Source organism: Neolamprologus brichardi, chromosome 7 (assembly GCF_056152115.1).
Source record: "Neolamprologus brichardi isolate AB-2024 chromosome 7, ASM5615211v1, whole genome shotgun sequence".
Taxonomy (NCBI): domain Eukaryota; kingdom Metazoa; phylum Chordata; class Actinopteri; order Cichliformes; family Cichlidae; genus Neolamprologus; species Neolamprologus brichardi.
The window spans coordinates 25,332,272-25,340,213 of NC_142110.1; the positions used below are offsets into that span (position 1 = coordinate 25,332,272).

At 37.7% G+C, this 7,942-nt stretch overlaps 1 long non-coding RNA gene across 1 annotated transcript; it reads left to right on the forward strand.

The window, feature by feature from the left end:
* Window positions 1–5,665: 5,665 nt before the first annotated feature.
* On the forward strand, window positions 5,666–7,447 carry LOC148102029 (uncharacterized). The gene is made up of 3 exons (XR_015719268.1): window positions 5,666–5,705; window positions 6,508–6,636; window positions 7,096–7,447. It is a non-coding gene; the product is annotated as an uncharacterized LOC148102029 (long non-coding RNA).
* The last annotated feature ends 495 nt before the right edge of the window (window positions 7,448–7,942 follow it).

Below are 7,942 nucleotides of genomic sequence, written 5' to 3' on the forward strand. Positions count from 1 at the left end.
GTGTGTGTGTGTGTGTGTGTGTGTGTGTGTGTGTGTGTGTGTGTGTGTGTGTGTGTGTGTACTTGTTTTCATGACATCTTAGGACAATTTTATGATAACACACTCACAAAATGAGGACGCTCAGAAAAATGAGGACATTTTTGAGGTCCTCATTTTTCTGAGCCTTCTAAAGTGTTCTAGAGGCTCCCAACATGCTCCCAAACCAAAAATCTCGAAAGTCCTGAAACATCACAATTTTATGAAAAAGTGTGTTTAAGTGTGTTTAGCGTTTTTCCTCACTTTCAGTTTTCGCACCTACTGGCCAGTTTTGGAACTTAACACACTTTAAACACACTTTCAGTGACGTCACTCTGCGAGTCCTCATATTGTAGGTGTGTCAGACACAATAACACATTTGACCCAGGTTATACCCTTCTGGGGCTTAGCGGACACATGCGTGGACAGCACCTTTTAGCTCTTATGTCCACAGTCATATTCAATGTTGAAATGGAGGTGAACTTTATTTGAATCATTCGTGGAATAATAACAGATAAGATTTGAGCCTTCTAAAAATTGTTCGTTCAAACCTTGCCAATTAAACAATCATTCTAACACATATCAAAAACCTTTCCCATTTTTATACATTTTAGGGTGAGCTATAAGCAAGGGTAACAACAGTTAAATCAGGCAAATCTTGACAAAAATGAAGGTCTTTAGATTCAGTTATCAGTGCCTGCACATCTTGGTTTTTTTTGTTGTTGACAAAATGTCTCGAAATATAAAGTTTCAACATTTGTCTAATTATATTACTATTAATTAATGAGTCTTACTTCTCAAGATCAATGCACAAATTGTCTGACCTTCACTATGCAGAATGATGTGTGTGCAGATTTTGACCCTTGAAGAGTTATTAATCTGCATTAATATAATTGCATCTGCAATCTGCAGTTGAACTTGGAGATTCCTGCCGCTGTCATCTGATTCAGTATGATCATCAGGCTCAGTCTCGACTCTGTGTATCTACAAGAATTGATGAAAAAAGTCAACACTTCATTATATTTTAAATTCAACTTACCTTATACTTTTTACAATATAGTATAAAATGCATATTGTTTCTTTAAAAACTAATAACACACTATTAAAAACTGCAGAATGCACAATTCCAGCTTCATTTAGTAATTCAATTAGTAAATAAAAGTGAGTAATTAAGTCACTTAATTAACTAAGCAACTGTAAATGTCACAGTATGCAGCAGTACAATTCAATTTCAATTCAATTTTATTTATATAGCGTCCAATCACAAAAAAAAGTCGCCTCAAGGCCCTTCATAGGTACAGAGAAAAACCCAACAATCATATGACCACCTATGAGCAAGCACTTTGGCGACAGTGGGAAGCAAAAACTCCCTTTTAACAGGAAGAAACCTCTGGCAGAACCAGGCTCAGGGAGGGGCGGCCATCTGTTGCGACCAGTTGGGGTGAGAGAAGGAAAACAGGATGAAAGACATGCTGTGGAAGAGAGACAGAGGTTAATAACAGATATGATTCAATGCAGAGAGGTCTATTAACACATACTGAGTTATAAAGGTGACTGGAAAGGAAAAACTCAATGCATCATGGGAATTCCCAGCAGCCTACGTCTATTGCAGCATAACTAAGGGAGGATTCAGGGTCACCTGGTCCAGCCCTAACTATATGCTTTAGCAAAAAAGAAAGTTTTAAGCCTAATCTTGAAAGTAGAGATAGTGTCTGTCTCCTGAATCCAGGCTGCCGGGGGATTCCCATGATGCACTGAGTTTTTTTTCCTTTCCAGTCACCTTTCTCACTCACTATGTGTTAATAGACCTCTCTGCACTGAATCATACTTGTTATTAATCCACAGCATGTCTTATTAATCCACAGCATGGCTTACAAAAGTATTCGGCCCCCTTGAACTTTCCCACATTTTGTCACATTACAGCCACAAACATGAATCAATTTTATTGGAATTCCACGTGAAAGACCAATACAAAGTGGTGTACACGTGAGAAGTGGAACAAAAATCATACATGATTCCAAACATTTTTTACAAATAAATAACTGAAAACTGGGGTGTGCGTAATTATTCAGCCCCCCGAGTCAATACTTTGTAGAACCACCTTTTGCTGCAATTGGATTCCATTAAAATTGATTCATGTTTGTGGCAGTAATGTGACAAAATGTGGAAAAGGGGGACGAATACATTTGCAAGCCACTGTAAGTACACAGAGAGATAATGAGGGGATGAGGAACAGCTGGGACAAATCAGACCTAACAAGACAAGGGGAAACAAAACTAGACACACTGGATATAGGAAAAGGACTTTCACAATAAAACAGACATAACAAGGGTAATCTAATAAACAAATGAACTTAGCTAACCTAAAGAACTTATAAATAAACATCGACATCCAAACAAACTAAAACTTAAAACGCTGGGTCAACAGACCCAGGAAAGTGACAGTAAAATCATTTATTATACACATTATACTTATTTTCTTAAATTGCTTATCTATTATCTGTATTTTCACCTGGGGGTCTAGGGGTGCTGCTCTTCTTTTCATAACAAATTAGGACATGTTTATGATAACACACTAACAATATCAAGACAAATTTGGCCTTACTCCATCAGTGAACAGCATGCCCATGCTAACTTAAACTAGACCAGCAAGCTAACCACATGTGTACCAAGTGTTACTTAACAATAGGTACCAAACAAATTAACGGAACGAAATTAACTGTAACAGCAGTTTGCAAAACATTGTGACGGTTCTCAAGTGTTCCTACCTCAAATACAGCGCATGTTGCTGTGTTTTTGTTGTTAAATGGACGAGGAGAGCCCGTGGCTGGTGAGAGGATGCAGCATTTTGTCAGTGGAGCATAGAACGAAGTCTGTGATTGGTCAACAAGTGAGTAAAGATGCATCTGATTGTTTGAAAGCCTCAACCAAAGAGCTGCTGGTCACGGCAAGATACAAACTCGCTTGAGCTCTGCGTGAACGGCATATCCGGGACCTTCAGCACTCAGGAGAGATTTATCTTGACGTATGTATTTACCTTTGATATCCATGATTCGACGCACACTTCGCAAGGTAAAGTTGTATGTTTAACAAGCTAATTAACGTTAGTTAAACGGAATTAAAACAATGCACAATCGATTTGAACAAACTGAAAGTGGTGAATGATGATAAATGTTAAAAAATTACTTAAGATTTATCTTCAACAATAGATATTAGAAGTTAAATTTAACTGTTCTTAAATTCCCACTGGAGTTAAAGGGACCTGCGGCCTAGCATGTGCTCTGCATCTTCAACTGCAGAGACAGTCAGCCTAAGCTCTTTTTAAGTGTAGCTAACTGCAACACACATTTTTTCAACACAAGATATGTTTGGGGGGATTTAAATGATAATATTAATCTTTTCGTATTTAGCACAAATCAATAGTATTATAGTTATTCGCTCACGGTCTGGGTTTCTGGCCCAGCGTTTCTGACTTTATTCTAAAGTTTTTGAGTTTCTTATGTTTGGTGGCGGGTTAGTTGACTTTGGTATAACGTTATTAACATCGTTTTAAGGAATTTATGTTAGGGCTGTATATTACCACGTTTGTATTTTCATGCCATGTTTCCTGTTTTATTTTGAAAGAGTCTGTTGTGTTCAGTTCATTAATCTCACTTCCCTGTTGTGTCAATAGAATCATTTGTGCGAGCTACTACGCTGCTGTCCCTCCATCCAGTCTCAACCTCCAACAGGAAAATAGAAGTCCTCATATGGTAGGACCAGTGATTGTAGTGTGTGTTACATTGTTCTCATATTGTTTTAAGCTGTGAAGGACATGAGTGTGTTTAAGTAGAAGTCCTCATATGGTAGGACCAGTGATTGTAGTGTGTGTGTTACACTGTCCTCATATTGTTGGGTAGCAGAACTGTACAGTGTTAAGTGTCTATAAAATCTGGTATAAGGAAGTCAGATCCTTCTGTAATAATATTCACTGATACAAATATGATCTGTAGTTAATTATCTAGTCGGGATTTAAATTACATAATGTTTCTGACATTATATTGTTGTCTTTTGTTGCAGACACCAAGTGCTGAGGTCCTGTCTCAACCTCCTTCAGACCAATTGGTGAGTGACATACCCACTTCATTCTTCCAACAGGTTACACATTGTTTTTTTGTATTTGGTATCAAGTATATGTGTCAGTTGGGCCTAGTGCATAAATGAAATGCACTTTGATTGTATTAAAACAATCAGTTTGAGTCAAAGTTAACCAAAATCAACATTAGCATTAGGAGAAAGTAATTGTCTATACCATTTGTTAGTCCAAACTTTCCCTTAAAGCATCAGCTTGATCTTTATTCTGACTACATTTGATATTTTTGTCCTTTTACACATGTTTTTGTCCATTTAACCTCCCACTGATCAGTTTACATGATTTAATTTCTGGGGAAATAGATGGCTTTACATCAGTGTTGGGTTTAGAGCTTTTATTGACAACAGCAGGAGAAGTAAGAAGTCAGGAACATGAACTCTACATATGTTCAGTCGTCATGTCCTCATATTGTTTTAAGCTTTGAAGGACATGAGTGTGTTTAAGTAGAAGTCCTCATATGGTAGGACCAGTGATTGTAGTGTGTGTGTTACATTGTCCTCATATTGTTGGGTAGCAGAACTGTACAGTGTTAAGTTTCTATAGAATCTGGTATAAGGAAGTCAGATCCTTCTGTAATAATGTTCACTGATACAAATATGATCTGTAGTTAATTATCTAGTCGGGATTTAAATTACATAATGTTTCTGACATTATATTGTTGTCTTTTGTTGCAGACACCAAGTGCTGAGGTCCTCTCTCAACTTTGTACAGACCAATTGGTGAGTGACATACCCACTTCATTCTTCCAACAGGTTACACATTATTTTTTTGTATTTGGTATCAAGTATATGTGTCAGTTGGGCCTAGTGCATAAATGAAATGCACTTTGATTGTATTAAAACAATCAGTTTGAGTCAAAGTTAACCAAAATCAACATTAGCATTAGGAGAAAGTAATTGTCTATACCATTTGTTAGTCCAAACTTTCCCTTAAAGCATCAGCTTGATCTTTATTCTGACTACATTTGATATTTTTGTCCTTTTACACATGTTTTTGTTCATTTAACCTCCCACTGATCAGTTTACATGATTTAATTTCTGGGGAAATAGATGGCTTTACATCAGTGTTGGGTTTAGAGCTTTTATTGACAACAGCAGGAGAAGTAAGAAGTCAGGAACATGAACTCTACATGTGTTCAGTCGTCATGTCCTCATATTGTTTTAAGCTGTGAAGGACATGAGTGTGTTTCAGTTGCTTTCCTCGTGTGGTGGGACCAGTGATTGTAGTGTGTGTTACATTGTCCTCATATTGTTTTAAGCTGTGAAGGACATGAGTGTGTTTAAGTAGAAGTCCTCATATGGTAGGACCAGTGATTGTAGTGTGTGTGTTACACTGTCCTCATATTGTTGGGTAGCAGAACTGTACAGTGTTAAGTTTCTATAGAATCTGGTATAAGGAAGTCAGATCCTTCTGTAATAATGTTCACTGATACAAATATGATCTGTAGTTAATTATCTAGTCGGGATTTACAGTACAGAATGTTTCTGACGTTATATTGTTGTCTTTTGTTGCAGACACCAAGTGCTGAGGTCCTGTCTCAACCTCCTTCAGACCAATTGGTGAGTGACATACCCACTTCATTCTTCCAACAGGTTACACATTATTTTTTTGTATTTGGTATCAAGTATATGTGTCAGTTGGGCCTAGTGCATAAATGAAATGCACTTTGATTGTATTAAAACAATCAGTTTGAGTCAAAGTTAACCAAAATCAACATTAGCATTAGGAGAAAGTAATTGTCTATACCATTTGTTAGTCCAAACTTTCCCTTAAAGCATCAGCTTGATCTTTATTCTGACTACATTTGATATTTTTGTCCTTTTACACATGTTTTTGTCCATTTAACCTCCCACTGATCAGTTTACATGATTTAATTTCTGGGGAAATAGATGGCTTTACATCAGTGTTGGGTCTAGAGCTTTTATTGACAACAGCAGGAGAAGTAAGAAGCCAGGAACATGAACTCTACATGTGTTCAGTCGTCATGTCCTCATATTGTTTTAAGCTGTGAAGGACATGAGTGTGTTTAAGTAGAAGTCCTCATATGGTAGGACCAGTGATTGTAGTGTGTGTGTTACATTGTCCTCATATTGTTTTAAGCTGTGAAGGACATGAGGACATGGGCCCTCTGACCACCACCAGTAGGCAACGGGTGAAGTGTCTTGCCCAAGGACACAATGACCAAGACTGTTGGAGCCGGGGCTTGAACCGGCAACCTTCCGATTACAACTCTTGAGCCCCTTAGCCCCTTAATGTAGAATTACACACTGCCCAACGCTGACTTTTCCTACAATGCAGAGAAAAAAGCAAACGGACCTATTGCATGCATTGATTCTCATAGTTCACTGTTACTTTTCAAAGGCTCAAGGACCAAGTATTCTGGGGTTCCAAGCCACACGCTTTACTCAGCTGCCCTGGACAACATGAAGGGCACCTCTGCCTCAATCACCCTGGACAACAAAAACATTAGCAACACTTCACCAAGAAGGGGTAAACGCACCCAAATACAAAATGTTTTAGCTGAATATACTTGTGATCAAAGGACAAGTTTATTGTTTTCAGACATGACACTATTGAGAGCTTTTATCATAAATCCTTTCATCTCATTTGATTCCCAGCAGAACACAGCACTTCAAATGGTTCATTCCAAGCATCCTTAAAGGAGCAATAAGCAATATCTTTTCACTGCTAGGTGTGCTGTTGTGCACTGCCTGTAAACCAAACCAAAGTCTATGGCTGGAGATCAACACAGAGAGAGGGATTATGACTTCATGCTGTACTCCAGATGTAATTACACCTCTAGTTCTTCACATAGCCATTTTTAATTCCTTCAACCTAAGTATGATGAATTGTGCTTATTGCTCCTTTAAAGTGCTCCAGTAGAAAGCAAGGTTTAAGAACATTTTGCATTCACATTAAGATATTTTCTTTTGTTTCCATTTATGACAGCTGGGAAGGTGAGAATCAAGTGGACAAATGATGAAGTGAAGGTTGCTGAGCAGAACGTTTCACTTCATAACAAGCTGCAAAGTACCAGGTAAAAAGGAATGTGACTGCTGCCTCCAAGCAGAGCCGGCAGCTCTGAAAGGCAGAGACTGGGTTCTCATAAGGTACTACATCCACAACAGGATCATAGCATTAAAAGAAAGATGCAAGAAAAAAAGAAACAAGCAAGAGAGATACTTTGTTACTTCCACAGTTATGTCAGTATTGCAGTTTTCTGTATTGCATTGTTCTTACTCATAAATCTGTGGTTTATGCTGGGTGCTTTTTGCAATTAAATGATAAGAAAGGCAGATAATGTTCCACGTTTTTATTCACATGAACATTCACTACAAAATGAATTAATGCATTACAATATTAAGACTTAAAAAGTAGACTGACCACATTTGACCTATGTCTTTTTTTAAGTCTCTACACAGCTCAGATTTACTGTTTTATTAACACATAAATGTCTGATATTTCTGTCAGAAGTTACCCGACTGGTGAGCATTACTATTGTGCATCCATGCCTATTATATTGTAATCTCAAAAGGAGCCAAGCTAAAAATACAGAACCTACCCTTACCTGGTCCTTATAAGTCATGTATACTTGAAAATTATGTGTTTCCATGGGCTTCACAATTCACCTAAACATGAAATATCAGTGTGTGACCTTATGGTACTGATAAGTCACATAAACCTGACAGTGTCCTCACAAGTAGCAGTAAATTCAGGTTTGACCAAAATTTAGCCCTAGCCAAAATCTCAACAGATGGGCGTGTTCCTGGAAGCATGGGTCAAACCTTTTGTGATT